Below are 18,559 nucleotides of genomic sequence, written 5' to 3'. Positions count from 1 at the left end.
CACGCACGCACAAGTCCAATCTGAGTCTGGGTTATCAGTAATTAAACAGCGATCGCTGGGTCACATCTGCAGGGAAATGGACTTTCACAGGAACACAAGAGCAGGCTGCTCACTCTGTCTGTGTGTTGTGTTTATTGTATGTGTGTGTGCATCTGTATGTGTGTGTGTGTAAACCCACCTCTGCAGCTGGAAACCTCCATCATTAACATGCTTGAAGCCACTCTGGAGGCTCTTCAGCTGCTCCTGCATAAGAGAGGGACAAATAGAGAGACAAAGAGACAGAAATAAGAAAACATGACATCTCACATGTGTGGCTTTGGTGCAGAGGCCTGTGCAGTAAGAGGAGATCCCTACAGTGTGTGTGTGTGTGTAAATATGAATGAATGCTTGGCAGATGTGTGATCATTGTGCTGAGCTCAGGGACCCCTGCAGCAAGTGGTTTGGCAGCATTCTGGCTCAGTTAGATGTTTTTCTTGTGGAGTTACTGAAGTAAGCTTTGGAAGAAGTCAGCCAAAGCGCTGGTTCAGCGTTTTTTTAAAGGCATTTGGCCCAGAAGCGCTGAGAGGAAAGTCAAACACGGAGAGACAGGCAAGGCAGGAGAAGATACAGCAGGACATAATTCATGAACTACGGCACAGTTGTTGCACAGATGCGGCAGACACGTTGGGAGATTACAGCGATGAAACTTTACACTTTCGCTAAAGCTACTTCGCCGCTCCCCGCCTGCTGCTCTCCTCCCCTCGGCTCCATCCTCCAGCTTTAATAGTGCTGTGTAATGAGGACAGGCCTGCCTCTACATAATTGAGCAGACTAATTCAATTACAAGGGAGCAACAAAGTTTAAGTGGAGCAGTTCTTCCTGATGAGCCAAGGGGGTCACATCAGGGCACTAAGCAGCTACAGTGTATCTTTTTTTGTGAGTGTGTGTGTGTGTGTGTTTACAGTGAAACCTGCAAAATCCTCCACTTTTATCTGACTTTTTGTTTGATTGCTCCATTACTGCATAATGAAGTATGCATGAAAGAATATATTACATCTATTAGATGGCAGATTGGCCTATAAAGTGACTCACACTAAGAAATATATTACGTCTATTAGATGAACGACCACACTAAGAATAATGGCTGCACTGCAGTGGCTGCTTGGCGTTTAGGTGTTTAATATTCAATATATAGCAATATATAAGCTTCCCCCTTAATAACTATGAAACGTACCCTTTAGAAGTGTAAATGAGCACATATACACTGCATGTATCTAACTCAAACACTGTCTTGCTGAATTTCAGCTCAACGGAAAAGTCGCTGTCGAAAAACACACCAGCATCATATCTTTTTTCTCTCCTTTTAATAAAATGCTCTATCTTGTTTGGCTCTGTGTCCAATTCCACTGTGGCAGGCGGTGTTGTTTTCTCATTACTCTCCCTCCCAGAAGGAACAAGCAGCTCATTAGACGGAATCAAGGACTTTGACTAGTGATCAATGAATGCTTCAAGGTGCTGTTTTTCATCTCTTTTCTGTCTGTTTGTCTTTTCCCCTCACTTTCTCCCAAAAAGAAGAGAGAATCCGTGGCTCGGACTGTAGATTCAGCACAACCCAGACATCTTCTGCTTTGAGAGTCAATGTCACCTCGGCCTTTTTTCCAAAAATCCATCTCAATTCTATCCTGGATGGAAAGCTGTCTCTTTCCGGTACAGTACAGTCCATCACTCTCACACGTACGCACATCCAGTCAGACGCTTTTTAAACCGACTCCAAAAAAAGTGCCATTTGGGAATTTGGAGATAGGCAGGAGGAGCAAGTCGGAGAGGATGAAAAGAAAGAGAACTAAAGAAAGAAGAATGAACTTAAAAGACACAAAAATAACTTCAAGTCAGGGAGATGCAGAACGAAGACTCAGGTAGTGAAGGAGACAACAGAGAGAGAAATGTGGCAATGATGGAGGGACGTGCTGAGGAGGGGAGGTGTGTGTGTGTGTCTCTGCCGGTGTGATTGTTTGGTTCTTGGTAATGGAGTTGCTGCTGGACCGAATGAGACGATCATTTCAATTTCCCCTTGGAGTTACTGATGGCCCTGCCACGGGCCTCGCCAGGCAAACTATTAACCCACCTCAGGAACAAGCACACACACGCACTTTCAAGCAGGCACATGCACACACACACACGCAAAGTAAACAAATTTGCACAGGGACAAACACGTATAAGTGCTTTAAAGGCTTCACACATTCACGCACACACGAGCACGGCCTCACACACAGAAGCATCTCCATTTATAAACCGGCCTCTCTATTAACAGCTCAGCTAAAAGTATCATCCTCTCCCTGCTTAGCTTCTTATTCTGTGCTCCCTTAAAAAAGAGTAATGTGCCGACAAGTTAGATCAAACAGAGATGATGCTCGATCTGATTGCAATGACACGGCGTCAGATAGCAACATTACAGTACATTTGAGCAAAAAGCAACATTCTGATAATAGCTTTAACACTGATGATGTCACCGCTCCTCATACTTTGATCGCTAAGCCTGAATAATTGTCTGTTGACATTTGTGCTGCAATTAGGATTATCTTTGTAGATAAATAGCGAGGATTCAATTGATGACATTTTTTTTGACTATTTTGGTGCAACATCAGAAAGGTTATAATGTCAGATTCTATTTAAATGACAAATAATTCTGGTTTGGGACAAATCTGGCCCACATGAGAGAATGTCAAACATCAGTGCAATGTGCTGGATGTGTTGGATTTAACTGGCAATCTCTTCATATGGCAAACAGATCAGGGGCAGAGTAACCGCTATCTCACATTAATTAGTTAGCTCAGTTAGCGATGCAGCTAGCAGTCCAGACTGGAAGCAAGGAGTGGTATTATGAGAAAGGACGGGCTGGGGCTAGCTGGTAAACATGCTAACTTCAGTAGATACTGTATCTCTGCAACTTGATACACTGATGTCTGTAACACGACGCCAGAATTTTCATTTCTTCATATAATGTCGATAATTTGAGTATTTTTTTTTTTTTTTAAACTAAAATTCTGACATATTGTACCTTTAAAGGGAAAATACATAAGAATTTTAGTTGTAAACATTCAAAAATTAACTCAGATTATGATAAAAAAAAAGGTGAATAAATAGCACATTTGACATTCTGATGTATCTATACAGTGTTGCAGAAGTTAGCATGCTAACCTGCTAGCCCAGGCCCATCCTGGTCCAAAGCTCCTGTGCAAGCGTTGTAAACACAAACACTACCTTGTTCCCTGAGCTCCAGCGCTGAACTGCTAGGTGCTTGGCTAACAGAGCTAACCAGCTACAGTTAGCTGCAGTTTTTAGTTACTCAGTCGACACGCAACCCCCTATTTGTTTTGAGTATGAGTTTGACAGGTGGCCAGTTCTTACGTATTGCACCTTTAAGACTTTATTCAACCCTGAATTTCATGAAAAGGTACTTTGGGGACAAAAACCTTTTCCTTTACTGTATCTACTTTTTTCCTAACTTTGCTTGCCTTGTTTAAATTATTGATTAAGTTTGTGTGTGAGCTGTGTGTGCGTGTGTGCAAAACAGATATTGCAACACTGATATCCGGAGCACATTATTCACCACTTAAATAAAAACCCTGACTTCAGCAGCAGGACATTTACAACCATCTTAATACACGGTATTGATCTCAAAATCTATATCCGTATACATTTCGCAATTATTTAGTATCAAACCAAAATCAAAAACACAAGTTTGACCCTGTTCTTCTGCTTTCCACTGCTGAATCCTTTCATCCCTGCCTCAGTGGAAAACCCCATCCTGTGTCCGGAGCAGGAATGCCAAAAAAGTACCGGAACATAAACCAGAGGTTTGCATAATTTAGTGGCAGAGTCGACGGAAAATCTATAGTCATTTTGGGCTTTGGCAGTGCCAAGCAGGCTTGTATTGATTGGTGTGTGTGTATGTGTGTGTGTGTGTGCGTGTGCAAATAAGTGTGTTGGTGAATTTATGGTAGAGTCAGGCAGAGCGGAGGGAGAAGGAGACAGGGAGGAAGAGAGAGATGCTGATGGAGAAGAGACCTTGAACCCACATGCACTATACAACAACAGAGGAAATAGAGCCACTGACAGCCGAATACGGACCACGAGCCCTCTTATGTTATCCGTCCCCGCTTCACTCACTTTCTTTCTACACCTTTATCATCAATCTTTTTCCCTGAACTCCACTTTCTGAGCATTAAATGGAAATGAAATAAGTGTGAGGAGGCGATGAGAAGAGAAAGCACAGACTTAAAGAAAGATGAAAAAGAAGAAAATGACTATTTGATCACACACTGAGAAATGTGCTGCGCCCCGTGGACCGAGGTCTACCTTGTTATCTGAGGGAAAGATGCAGTAGGTGCAGTGTTAGAGGGCATGCAGGGTTGGGAAGAGATACTACTGAGCTCCTGACTGCTGCCTCCTGACTCCCACTACTATTTACGCCATAAAACCGCTGCAGTCCAGGCTTGCTCGTGGATCGCTGGTGCAATTTCTAGAAACAATAATGCCGGAAGGAAAAAGGGCCAGGATAAGTGGCATTTCGGCTGAATTATATCAAAACACAAGTCTGCTTTTGCCCAGTTATAATTAGCCTGAATTTAGCCCATGTGCCCTTTACATAAACAGATAAAAGGCATTTTTGGGTCCGCCTTATTTATAATTCATATCAGGAGGAAGTCAACAGTCTTGCAGTGTGTTGCATTGAGAGAAACCTACTGCTGAGTGTCAACAAAACCAAGGAGCTGATTGTTTATTTCAGCTCCAGTGATGTCATGGAGCTGAGGTGTTTCATTCTCCACACTGGGAAAGAAACCCAGAAACTTAAAGGAGCTCTGTGTAGTTTTGAAGAACAAATTCAAACTCAGAATTGTAATATGACAATATAAATGAGGTAATAACCGACTCCTGTGTTTGTATATTTGAGAGAAGCTGCTTGTTCTTTAGCGTCGGTGGCTGCACATATGACCGTTGAGGATAGGCTCGACAGGTTTGACTTGTTGATGTGCCGAGCAGGACGGGTGGGTCAGGCTCAGTTTATGGATATTTACAACAGGCAGGTATTTTCATCTCAGACTGTCCTGACCAATCTCTGTACGAAGGGTCTGAGCTCTTGTCTTCAGATCCCCTCAAAGGCTGGCTTTGTATATATATTGTATATCTATCGATATGCTGAACATGGAGCAGCCCGCTCTGCTTTTTATTTGCACTTTACGCTGCCTCACTTCTGATATGATCTCAGGCTTTTTATACTGCTTATTGTTTTTTATATCTTTTTCCTTTTTTATTGTGTTTTACTGCCTCATAGTTGTTTTTTTTATTGTCGCACAGTTGTGTGTGGTGTCGCTCCTCTCTCATTGTCTTGTTAATATAGTGCTTTAAAAGCTGGCTGCACATCACATTTTCTATAATGGGTCTATCAAGAATGACTTAACCTGAGTCGACTTGAAAGAAGACACAAAAACAATGGGTTTCTCACAGCGTGATCAGCTTGTGAGACTCATCTAGTTTGCGAAGAAAGGGAAGGAAAAGGGCTGTGTTATTGAGGAGACAACACAGGAGACAGAGGAGGGCGGGGCTGAGTGATTGACGCTCTGAAAGGTTAGATACCTCAGCTGCGGGGGACAAAGGGCAGGGGAAAGATAAAGATACGGCACTTTGCAGAGAGGCTGATTCGGCTGAGAGTCGGCGAGGGAGTTAAAGAGGAAGAGAATATGAAAGTGGGCTCTTTGTTGGCGGCGGGAAGAAGGGATGTGGAGGTGAAAGAACAGGCCTGTGGGCTCTGAAGAAATTAAACTGGACCAACGCCAGCCAGCCAAGCCAGAGAAACAGAAAAAGAGAGAAATGGCCTGCCTGGGAAATGGCCTTCATCTCTCCTGTACATGGGGTGTAAATCTGTCCCCTACACCTCCAACTGATGCGGACACACATACTAACACTCACACACATGATTTAAATAGCTCTCCTGCTCCTCTAAATGCCCCCTTAACTCAGCTCATGGGACAGAGTGACAGACAAAGAGAGGAGACACACATACACACATCTTCAGAGCCTATAAAAACAGAAAGTCATAATCTATTTCCCCTCATTGCTGCACTATATTTTCAAACTCTGTTGCTCTTCACTTCACGTCACTATCTTCTCCTTCAGCGCCCGCCACACATCACGATATATTCTCATGTTTTCCTCCCCGTCTCCCTCCTTTACCCTCGTCTCTCTTCTTGTTTGTCTTGTATTCCCTCCACAGTCTCTCAGTCTAAGTTGGTTTTCCTCTTCAATACTTGATGAGCTTCCTGATGTGAAGTGCTGGCAACAGATTCCGGGTCGTCACTCTATCGTCTTCCAGCTCTGCAGAACATTGGCCAGCTGTGTTTGTTTTCCTGATCAACTCAATTAAGTCTGGTGCACAGCCTACTGAAAGCTGAATACAGAATGCATTTTTTTTTTATAACCAACAATTAACCAGATAATTGTAGATAATTTGCGCGGCGCGGACCGACAACATGCAGCGATGTACAGTTGTGCTTCAAAATGAATTAAAGACAAAGGAAGCTAATGTGAGTATGCTTTACATTTATCTTGTGTATTCCTCCTTTTATGGCTTCAAACCACCAGGTCAGACCAGACATTACAGGTTCAAATCAGTTTACAGTGTAATGAGGATCACACACAACACAAGAAAACATTCATTCATGCATAATGAAGTCTTACATGCACACTGTGAGTACGCTCATTTGCACAGACACGCAGTATAAATGAAGATTTCTGCACCCAAAACACACGATGAGCTCGTAAGTTATGTTTTGTTATGGTATTTACTGTGTATAGCACTTTTCTAGCTATACCGACTTCGCAAAGTCAGCATTCACACACGCATTCACACACTGGTGGAAGAGGCTACCATGCAGGGTGCCACCTGCTCATCAGAAGCAGTAACCATTCATACACACCGATGGAAGAGCCACCAGGTGCAGCTGAGGGGTTCAGTATGTTGCCCAAGGACACTTTTACATGGAGACTGAAGGGGCCAGGAATCAAAGCACCTATCAGATCAGTGGATGACAGCTCTGTCTCCTGTTCTTATATAAACTACCCAGCCATCCGCCCATTGACAGAACATTAATTCGCAACTACTCTGATTATCGTTTAAGTCCTTTTTCATGTAAAAACAGTTCACGGTTCCAGTAAATGCAGTGGTCTGCTGCTTTTCCATTGAAGTATTAGTATTGATCAGCATAATAAGTTTGGTTGAGCTCTACATCAAACAACTACAATACTAGTAATACTTCTCTGAGTACATTTTCCTGATTATACTTCAATACTTTTACTTGAGTAACATTTTAAATGCAGAGCTTATACTTGTTTACTTCCTCTGCCGATAGTAACTACAGCTTTAAAGTGTAAAAAGTAGAATATTTCCTTCTTAGAGAGAGTTTTGAAGTACGATTATAAAGAATGGATAGCAACTAAAATGGAAATAAAGAAGAAAAATACGCTGTCAGTCAATGTTTTTATAATTTCATTTCATCGCCGCTTTTTTGTTCACTACCTGGAACTAACAACAACACGTCAGCCGTCATCAAGCGAACGAAGACAATCAGCCAATTAAACCTTAATGATCCCTCCCGACATGCATGGATTATCTCTGCGCCCTCTGTTTGAACAATGACCAACAACAATGGTGTAACCTTGAGGCGAGGAGTTCTTCCAGTTACCTTTCAGCCAAAAAGCTGTCATGACCTGCTCCTTTACTGATGGTAACCTAACTGGTTTAAACACCATCACACCATCTGCCATACTATATAGACCCTCTCTCTCTCTCTCTCTCTCTCTCTCTCACACACACACACACACACACGCACACACACTTGCTATCCAGAGGGCTCAGAGGCAACCTCTATCAGTCAAACCTCCCTGGGGTCCTTTGGCCTAGCCAGCCAGCCGGCGCCATCTCTGCCATCACACTCACATCCTCATCGCTCTCCCCCGCCACGGGGACACAGAACCTGTCAGTACACCTTGTGTTGTATGTGTGTGTGTGTGTGTGTGTGTGTGTGTGGAAGTGATAGCAACCGAGGACAGGTGCTGTTATCAGTAGCCATTTCTGGGCAGACACTGTGTCTTCTGGCACCTGTAAGTGTGTGTGTGTGTAGTTTTGCCAATGTCCATCGGGATTCAGTGTCCAGACACTGGCAATGTCGTCCCTGAGTGACCCTGCAATCAGAGCTGGCTGGCACTCTCTCTTTTACACACACACACACACACACACACACACACGCACAGAGAAAGAAAGAGAGAGAGAGAGAGAGAGAGAGAGAGTCCTCCTTTCTGCTCTGGGAGTTAGGCTAATGACTGACAGTGTCAGAGACAGACAGGAGCTGCATACTGAGAAAGAGGAAATGGAGCAGGGAGGAAACCTAAAGACAGTCACACAGGCTAATATAGGGCCGGGAGAAAAGGCACACCACGTCACTGCTGTAAAATACAACTAATTATAATGACTACAGTCGGTTGAAGGACAAGAAGGTTGATGGGTCATGAGCGGCTCTAATAGACTCTTATTTTTCGGTCAGTTTTTGGTGCTTAACAGAAACATTATGGCTGAATTTAATCAAAGTAAGGAGCAGGCTTATGGAGACGGGCCAGTCTGTGGGCAATGCCAGCTGTTGGAGATGAGAGGACCTAAACACGAACACACACACACACATACACATTTCAGAGGTCCCTGGTTGTCCAGGCAACAGAATGAGCATCTGTGTGGTGTCAGGCCGGAGCAGAAACTGGTCGTCCATGGTGAATTATGATTTTGTGTGTGTTTGTGTGTCTCATTAATACGTCTCGTAAAGTCGAGAGAAACGTGAAAATAACATTCTGTCAATCATGCCTGTCAGTCTCAAGTCAAAACTGTGAGGTGGGATTTGTAGCAGCAGGATTACAAATCAATTTATTTGTGAAGTAAAATCATGTAACGGGAACTGGTGCTCACGGAAGAAATCACTGCGAATAATAACACAAGAAAGATCAAATTAAGTGTATTCATGTAACGTGCAATCCAGCTGATTCACATTTTGAAGTTTCATATTGTGAGAGACTAAGTCGGACCTCAACTTTGCTATAGCACCAGATGCAACCTGGGAATAAAACATGGGTATGTTGGTATATCTTTATGTTGCGAGTTTCTTTAGGCACACAAACCGCTTGGTTAGGGTAGAGAAAAGACAATGTTTTGGCTTAAAATACCTGCTTTGATGCGTCATGCATACAAATATTGAAACCAGTGGTCCCTCATCAAAAATGTCCAGTGGTTTCACTCTTACAAATGTTGAAATGCAGTCTTGAACTATGGACGAATCAGGTCATAAGCATGTAATATGGGCTGGGCAGCCCGTACTAACAATGAGGCGAGAACACTGTACCCATAAGAGGATCTTTTTGATTGCCATTGTGAAGGTATGCACACCCTGAGGTAATGTACATTACCACTTCTTCCTGTCCTCTTTGCCTGCAGCATTCTCCCTGTGTAGTTAGCACTCCCGGCTCCCCTGGTGGGCCATAATCAGAGCTGTAAAGCGAGCCGTTAACATGCCAGAACAAACACACAGTAAAGCAGCTCCTTTTACAACGCCACTCAATACTACCTGTCCTCCACGGCAGCCGAGCAGAACACCGCCGCACTAACGACTACACCGCTGGGTGGAGAGCAATATATATGCAAAGATCTGAAGGTAAATGTATGCAACTATAAAGTATTTTTTTATTGGGCATTATGGTCAAACGGAGGGATCTGCATTGTTGCTTAATAAGACTGTAAAGGCAGTTGTGGAACGAGCTGTAAAAGAAATGCAGACTAAGGATTACGAGCCCCTCGGGGGCTTTTTGGTTAAGGTGATATGATCCTGTTTGGAACTTTATTTTGCATCTGAACAAGTTTTGTTAAAGGTCTCTAACTTTATTCGAGCCTTCCGCAGTTCTTGGAAATGAGTTGTCAGAGCTCTCGGTGGAAGGAATCAGGCTAAGGCCTGCTCAGACAGAGAATTTTCATTCACCTTCAAACCGAACACATTTTAAAAGCACCATTCGACCTTAAAAGATCTTCCAGGACACAAATTCAAGTTAAGGCCTTATTCTGACCAAATCTCTCATAGCAGTGACTGACGCAGAGTCGTGCTGCGTTGTGGGAGTACACTATGAGTGTATCAACCTTCCTGTCCGTGAACTCCGCTTGGATAGCACCCAGAGTGTTTCTCCTCCCCTGCTGGTGCACTCTCATAGCAGCACGATGTGGTTCGAGCACCAAGCAAAAAAAAAGAGCAGCTCAGAGCAATCTGCCGCACCTATGAATGTTTGTGCCAAATGTGTCACCAGCACTTATGAGAAAAACCTGACAAACCACCACTATCAGTATTAGTCCATACACACCGCAGCAGGAGAGTGGACATGAAATGTTGGAGGGAGACAGGGTGCGACATGCTAAAGTTCATGGCTAGAATTGAATTGGCAACAATCACGCAGCCATTTGGCAGGTGCTGTGGCCTTTTGGCTACCAAGGTGCTCCAAAATCTAGTTTAATATACAGGTTTTTTGTTTGAAGCCAAGATACCTGGGTGATGTCACTTCATGCCCCGATGCTCGCTCTAAAAGCTGCAGGACACTTTCCTACACAGGATGCGTTGTATTGATTTTACCATGTACAATTGTTGGAGTGAACCTTTAAAGGTGCGAGAAGTCGAATGAAGGTCGTCATGATTTGATGGCTGCTTCTGTGCACACGCCTGTTGTTTTAATTTGACCCTGAAACCGCACACACGACCAATTAAACATAAAACCTTTTTTCTTTACAGTGTTTGTGATAAAACTACATGTGCACAAGTTCACACGAAAAAAACCCCAAAAAAACCCCACACACATACACACACAGGGACACACAAACAATTATAGCCCGGCTTGAGTTGTGAGTTAGAGCCGAGACTGTCCATTAGCAGTGGTCCGATGCTGTTTCGGGCTTAATGAAGTAGAAAGCCAGAAGAAAGAGAAAGCCTGCAGAGCTGATTAATGAGAGCGAGGGGGGGAGACGAGAGGAAGAGGGGTTAAAAAGAGAAAGAGATGCATAATTAGAGGTGATAAAGTGCGACAGGAAGGGAAGAAGACCAGAGAGAGAACTTGATTTTTAATTGATCCATGTAAAGCTGCTATGTGAAAAGCGCTTACCTAGTCTTAGTTCCTTCTACCTCTTTACTAAATGGTCCCACTCACTTCTTCTCAAAGCTATCACTCCATCTGCTTCTCTGAAAGTCTTTTGAAGAATCTTTGTGTCTACGACCGTAGCTTAACACTGCGGAAAGCCTGGCTTACCTCTCCTCAGCTCAGCAGGAAATGATTAAAGTCACGGTCCAGTTAGCTGCTGCTCGCCCTCAGCCCCGTGGGCCTCGAGTGGAACCACCCACCTGTGCTGGGCCTCTTAGGAAGGCTAAGTGCACAGCCACACACACACACAAACACGCAGCAGTGGGCTCAGCCACCTGTGCAGGGCCATGCAGTGAGCGTTAGGCATTAGCTGTGGCGGGCTCTAGCTAAAGCCCGGCTATGCTCTGAAAAGCAGCAGCATGAATGGCACGGCAGGCTGGCGAGGCAGGCAGCGTGGGTGTTCATTAAAACACCCAGAACCATTCACAGGCAGAAACAAGGCCATAAAAGCAATTAATCTGCCCATAAACAAGCCATCCCGCCTGTCCAACACACCCACAAACACACGGGCATGACAGTGGGAGCAGGGAGGAGGGGAGCCGTGCTCCTCGTTCCTCCCGGCTCCCTTTCTCATTATCTCCCTCTGTCTGATTCTGTTTCTCGGAACTGCTCGGATAAATCCAAAGATCTTATGGTTTTTTTAATCTAAAAAGTGTTGCTATCTAAATCCTCCGGTGCTAAATTGTAGAGATGGCTGCCGACAGAAGGTGGGTTAAAAGTCTCACATCGCACTCGCTGCAGATCAGCAGACTGGGCGCAGATACAGCAGCCCGACACAGATGGTTTTTCCGGAGCTGTAAGTGATGTCATCTCACAGGTTTGTGAGACGGATGTGCACCAATTACATAATGCAATATTAATGGAAGCATTCTCTTGATAATGGGATTAAGACTCGTATTGTTTTGAAGATGGTGCTGGCAAGGGATGCACATTAATATCTTGAAGTGAAGATTTGTGCAGATATAAAAGGCAGATAAGACGACCTTCAGATATCTGCACGTGATCCAACGTTGTTGCCCACATGTGTATATTTTGTAAAGCATTGTTTGTCTGCATCTGTCAGTATCAGTATCAGTATTGGCCAAAATGACTTGGAAAGTGTCGTCATATCTGAGATCTGCAAAAATCCAATATCGTGCATCCACAGTCCTGACGAGTCATCACATTTTATCAACTATTGGGAGGTGAATACAAAAATACCTACATAGAAACAAAGAAAAAAACATTACAAATAGTAAGCAAAAACAAAAAAAATAATCAAAAAACAAATTATTGCCATTAATTCATGGCTACAAAATAAAAATTAGAAGCACGAGCAATTTGATTTGAAATGTAAGCATAATTCCCTCCGCGAAGGAGTTTGTGTTTTCACCTGTGTCCGTTTGCAAGTTTGTTGGTTTGTCAGCAGGATTACACAAAAACTACTGAGCAGATTTCCATGAAACCTGGATGGAGGATGGATCTCGGCCCAGATCAGACCCCATTAACTTTCGGTGCAGATTGAGATTAAGGGTATCTACAAGTGAGCACAATTTGATGCAGATCCAAATCCAAATCTTTTTAATTTGATTATAGATTAATGAAATGGGACTGTTAGGCCTCGGAGGAGGTATTCACTCTACAGAGTGCCATTCTAGTTACAGATAGCATAATCTAACTTATGTTCAAAGAAATAAACAGTGTTATTTCAGTGTTATATGTCCTCACGTCTACCAGGGGACATCCTCAGGTGAAGTCGTTTGCTTATCACAAACTTAACTTCAAATTTGTGATTTATTTCCTCCTTTTCTCTTGTGGCTAAAGAATCCTCAACAGCTGCTCACTTCATTTTTTTCCTCGGGTCTTATTCAACCTCAACACGTTTCTTTTTTTTTTTAATCATCTCCTCTAATCCCAAGATATTTACCCTCACAGCAGTTGTTTATTTTCCAAGAAAACAGTAAGAGTATCAGTCAGTATTTAAAGGAGAACTAAGGAGCTTCATCAGCATTGATACAGGTGTTACAGTCAGTACTGAAGAGCCTCTCCTCTGCACTCATTTCACTTTTGTAACAATACTAAACGTATCAGATACAGTATGTGCTAATAGCTGGTCTGTGTGTGTGTGCGTTTGCAAATTATTGTGTGCATTTATAGCCGGAGGCGGAACAGATGATGAGAGATCATGAGTTGCGTGCCTCCACCCTATTGAGTAATAATGAGAGTGCTGCGATTGCCTGAGCTAAAAATAGTAGGCTGCTAGTAGCTTTAATAGCGGGATTGTCTCCCTGCCATCCGACCCCACGGCTACACTGTAACTAGATTTATCTCTACAGGAGGAGCTGTAACGACGCTGGAGACGCAAACTAACGATGATGCAAACATACATGTGCACACACAACATATAATCAAAACTGGCTTTTGCTGTCGGGCGTACAAAGAAGAGGAGAGAAAGTAATAGATATGGAAAACAGAGGAAAGACGTTGAAGAACTGGTGGTTTCAAAACTGGTGGTTTCAAAACTGTAAAAAAAAGAAAAATGCTTGTCCTCCACCAAAGGTCAACTCTAAAGTTTGAAGAAGAAGCCAAGGCTCCCATCCCTCCACTTTCCTAACATCCAATTATCATTCCTGCCTCCTCTCCTCTGCTTTCCTTCAGATTTTTCCCGGTTTCGTTCACTTTCTTCACGACACTCTGTCCTTCTCCCCATTATTTCCCCAACACCATGAAATTCTTGTCTGCTTCCTCACCCTGACCCTATTATTCACTCCAGCATGCCTCACACTGTGTTATTCTGCCCTTCAGGGTCTGTGAACACGCAGGTAATGCGCATCAGTACAAATCAGGCCGTAATGTACAAACAAGCAAATGAGATGAGAGACGTGCAAGACGGCGGAGGAAAATGTGTTGCCATTCCTGCTGTAAACCATCTGCTTATGCTCAGCCTCAGTGAGGGCATGAATAATAGTAATGTTAAACACAAACAGCACGGCTCCCCTAATTTTATATTTTCCTGTCTCCCGGTCTCTTCTTCTAGCGAGGGGCCATCACCCGGAGCCAATCTAGTGGAAAATGAAAACTATCTGAATATTCTCGGGGAGCTCAGGGAGAGTTGTGTGCTCTCCGAGCCCCATTTCACCTGCCGTGTTTACGGCTCCACGCTGAGCTATTGCGTGACTTGTCTTTGCTCTCCGGATCGCAGAGGGAGAATGAAGTTGAAATTAGTTCCAGGGATATATATGTGTGTGTGTGTGTGTGTGTGGCACACTCACACAGGAGTACACAACACAAACACACACAGGTTCAATTAGTTTCCAGTCGTAGGGGGGACATGAGGGATAAGTCATGTTTAGCGCACCTGTCTCTCCTGCAGGACTCGTGCTGGAATTAAAGCAGAGAGTTCGGGAGCTCTGCCACGAAGGCATCAACCGGAGGTCATAAACACACGGAGGAGACAACCTGGAGTCTATCCTGCCTACATGATGACTCTTAGGGACAGGTGCAATAAATAAATCAGCACTTCCCACCCTACCACCCTCAAGCAAACACACGGCGTCAGTATGGAGTCAAACGTGTCGGTGGAAATATGAATGCAAAAGTACAAATATTGCAATGCAGAGGCGTACAGTAAACACAGCATCTTTTCAAGAATACGTGTGTGTGTGTGTGTTCTCCACACTGTACCCACCTGAGAGCCTGAGTGACAGGTACATGGGTATCTGTCACTCGTACACAGCTAATGAATATTCACACTGTTATTCTTGCTGCATTATTCACACCAGCGTAAACTCGCAAACACACGCGCGTATTCAACATCCACGAGCTTGCATTTTTTAAACTCGCTCCAGCCGACACATTTGGATACACAAGCAAATACGAAATAAAAGAAAGACAGACAGAGAGACAGACAGACAGACAGACAGACAGACAGACAGAGAGACAGCGGGGCGAATTTCCATTTCTGCTGCTCGCAACTCGTACGCGAAGCTGTCAGCGTGTGAGCTGACAACAGGGAGAGAAATGCAGCCCAGTGGGGTGACCTTGACTTTAAACACACACTCGCACACAACAGTTAACTCTGCAGTTATTACAGAAGTTGGTTTTCTGCATCTGAGTCTTTGTCAGCTGCGTACATGCCTGTCAGTCTGTCTTCATCTCCGTCAGTCAGTCTGTCTCCGCTTTTCTATCGCCGTTTTCAAAAATGTAAGAGGAAAATGTCAGTGTAAATCATCCTTTTAGACTGTGTGTGTTTGTGTGTTACGTGTTTTAATGCAAGGCTCTGGAGAGCGGCAGAAAAGGCAGTGACTTCCTCCCACCACTGAATAAAACATCCCATTTAGAGCAAACAGCCATACAACATAAATCACCGTTCCACTACCACTGGGCCGAGAGACTGAGAGAGAGAGAGAGAGAGAGAGAGAGAGAGAGGGAGGGATGAGTGGATGTGTGTGAGAGAAAAGGAGGAAGAGATGCAGGTGGTAAAGAGGAGAAATGACGTGAGGTCCTGGAAAATAGAGATGTGAAAAGATATCTGATGCAGAGAGAGAGAAGAGAGCTAAAATCTGGTGAAGCGCATGATCGCTGCCTACTATAACACACACCCACACACGCACACACACAATAAAATAAAAAGTGCCGTCACATCAAACCCCACAAATTGCTTTTCTCTGCCTGCTAAAAGTTAATTTGATGGAAACGTGATGAAATTAAAGTCAAATTTGTTCTGAATTTTGAACTTTATCCAAGTAAGAGCTGTGACGCTGGATGTGTACGAACGTTATAGCATGAGAAGAGTTTCATTACAAGAATGACACCTCTCTCGTGTCCGTACGCTAAGTGTGAAGCTACAGCCACAAGCCAGCTAACTTAGCTTAGCACAAAGACAGGAAACAGGGGGAAACTAAAATGGCTCCATCCAAAAGTAACTAAATCTGCCTACCAGCACCTCTAAAGCGCACTAATTATCACAAAATATGCTGTATTTGTTTCGTGGTCCTCGATGTGGAAAAAGTTTAACAACTGCTGCTCCTCAAGAACAGAAAGATTCAACAACCTACCATCTCAGAGTCACGCTAACCTTTTCGACTGACAAAAGGTTTGACTGACCAAAAAAGCAGCAGTGTCAGTCTGAAAAAGTCCACTTTCCCCCAATGTTTTCTTACAAATTAATGTATTTGCTTTTGTGAAATAAAGGAACAAAACCAAGTGAGGGACATAACTAGGACAGACCAGCTGTTTGGACAGGACAAATTATTACTCTGCTAATTACTGTGAAACACACAGTGCGTAATTGTTGCCCAATAAAACAGAATTACTTGCGATTACAACGTGCGGTTTGTAAATATATATATTTCCCCCCTTGATTGCTCTCGATGTGTGCATGCGTGCCAGCATCCCTGCCCGTAATCACGTCCGTGTGCGAGTTTGCGCAGGTGAAGTTCAACTTTAATCACCCTTCTCTTTACAGAACGAGCGGAGTTGAGCTGAACGTGAGGGCAGACGGAGAGCGAGGGGAGGAGGCAGCAGTCACCCGGGGTAAGTGCTGCCGTTTCCCCTCAACGTTTCTTTTTTTATGATTCTTTTGAAGAGTAGTGATTTTAACAGAATACCGGGGAGAGGTAATCGCATCAGAGTGCCAATCATTTCTGCATTAGGGAGAGGGGCAGAAGTGGGCTCCCGCAATAGGCTGCCTGTTAGGGGAGGGTGTCTGACTCCAAGTGGCTATCAAACCACATCAACTCTCCTCCCGGCTGAGTGGGAGAGGAGGGGTGAGGGTGTTTAACAGCTTGCGTCTGTCCATCTGGCCATCTGTCTATGTACCTGTGAGCGCGAATGCACGAGATCAAGGTGGCTCCTGTGTTCGTCCACGTGCCTCGAGTCTGCAGCCGTCCAACCTTTTGTAATAGCTTGCCAGTTATTTACAGCAACACACGCTGCTGCATTTAGCAAGTCGTATATCAGGCTGTGCGCGTCGAGAACGGACACATGACCAACGCGTGCACGTAACAATAAATCTCACTCGTTAATTCTCTTGCTAGTACAAACAATATAAGCGCACTGAGGACTAATGAAAGGCCTGAAACATCTGAACCACTCCTTGAAAGCTGCACCTAGTCGATGTTTTTACATCAACAAGGGGTCAAAGATAGAGCGAGAGAAACAAACCCACAGAGTATTATAATCTCCACTCTGCAGCTCTCCTCAGCTCTCCCGTGGATTTTATCAACGTTCAATCTCAAAAACCATTAACTACCGCCTGACGATGATGAAGCCGCTGGGGGCAGCAGATATCCAGATCGCGGATATCTGGGCCAAGCCTTCCTCCTCCGTGCAAAAGTCAGTGTTTACAATCTGATAAGCAACTTGAGATGCGAGTAGGGCTGAGTGCCACACTAGTATTGACAAGTGTCTTGTCATTCGGGACCTAAGTTCGATACCTACGGAGTTATTCTCATCAGCGTCAGCGTGCCGATAAGCATGCAGAATGCATGTTGTGCCGAGATCTAATAGTGCTGGTGATTGGCTGTTTTGAGGCTTGCAGGAAAAGCACTCAACATTTTCCAGAGACGCCACACGTCACCACATGTGCTGTTCAGGATCCCGTTTCAAAGTCACGGTATCGCTATTCGTACCAGCATCAGCAAGCAGACACAGACATGAGAATGGAGAAGTTGAGAGACAAGCCTGTAGCCTGACTTGACTTGTATATGTATACACTTCACCCTCGTTTACACACACATACAGTCTATTTCTCTCTCGGTCGGATCACAAATCTGATTGCAATGCGTCTTGGTTCTGCTGAACTACATGCACATTAGGATAAGCCACAGTCCAGTCCAGAGGGAGGCATTAATGCACCTGAATCTGTTTAGTACCTGCCTAAAAATTCCTCCCACCTCCCAAGGTGGTTTGAAAAATCTCATTTTAATCCATCTCAAACGCTCCCCGAGTATATCCACACTTCGCTTTTTAGATATCTGATCCACCCAAGAGGCATGAAGTGACTACGTGTACGGTAATTGTTTTTTATATTATAAAAAGAAAAAGTAAAATGTGCACAAAGGGTCAGCGACAGGAGGTGGTGGCTTATAGCGAGAAAACACTGAGCACTTGCGTTGTAGATTGTGTTTTATTCACCGTAGCCGCTTTAATGAAAGCTCTCTCACAACCGAGCCGGCGCGCAAACACACACAGAGGGAAGAAAAAAACACACATTACGGGCATGTTGCAGGGGTAATGGACTTGGTAATTGCTTAGCAACAGGCAGTGGCACCACCACCTGTCTACCAAGGTACCCACTGAAGGTCAATATGTGTGTGTGTGCTCACAT

The sequence above is a fragment of the Pagrus major genome, chromosome 2, assembly GCF_040436345.1.
Source record: "Pagrus major chromosome 2, Pma_NU_1.0".
In the NCBI taxonomy this organism is placed as follows: Eukaryota; Metazoa; Chordata; class Actinopteri; order Spariformes; family Sparidae; genus Pagrus; species Pagrus major.
The sequence above is the reverse complement of the archived record's forward strand: the minus strand, read 5'-3'. Positions refer to the sequence as shown.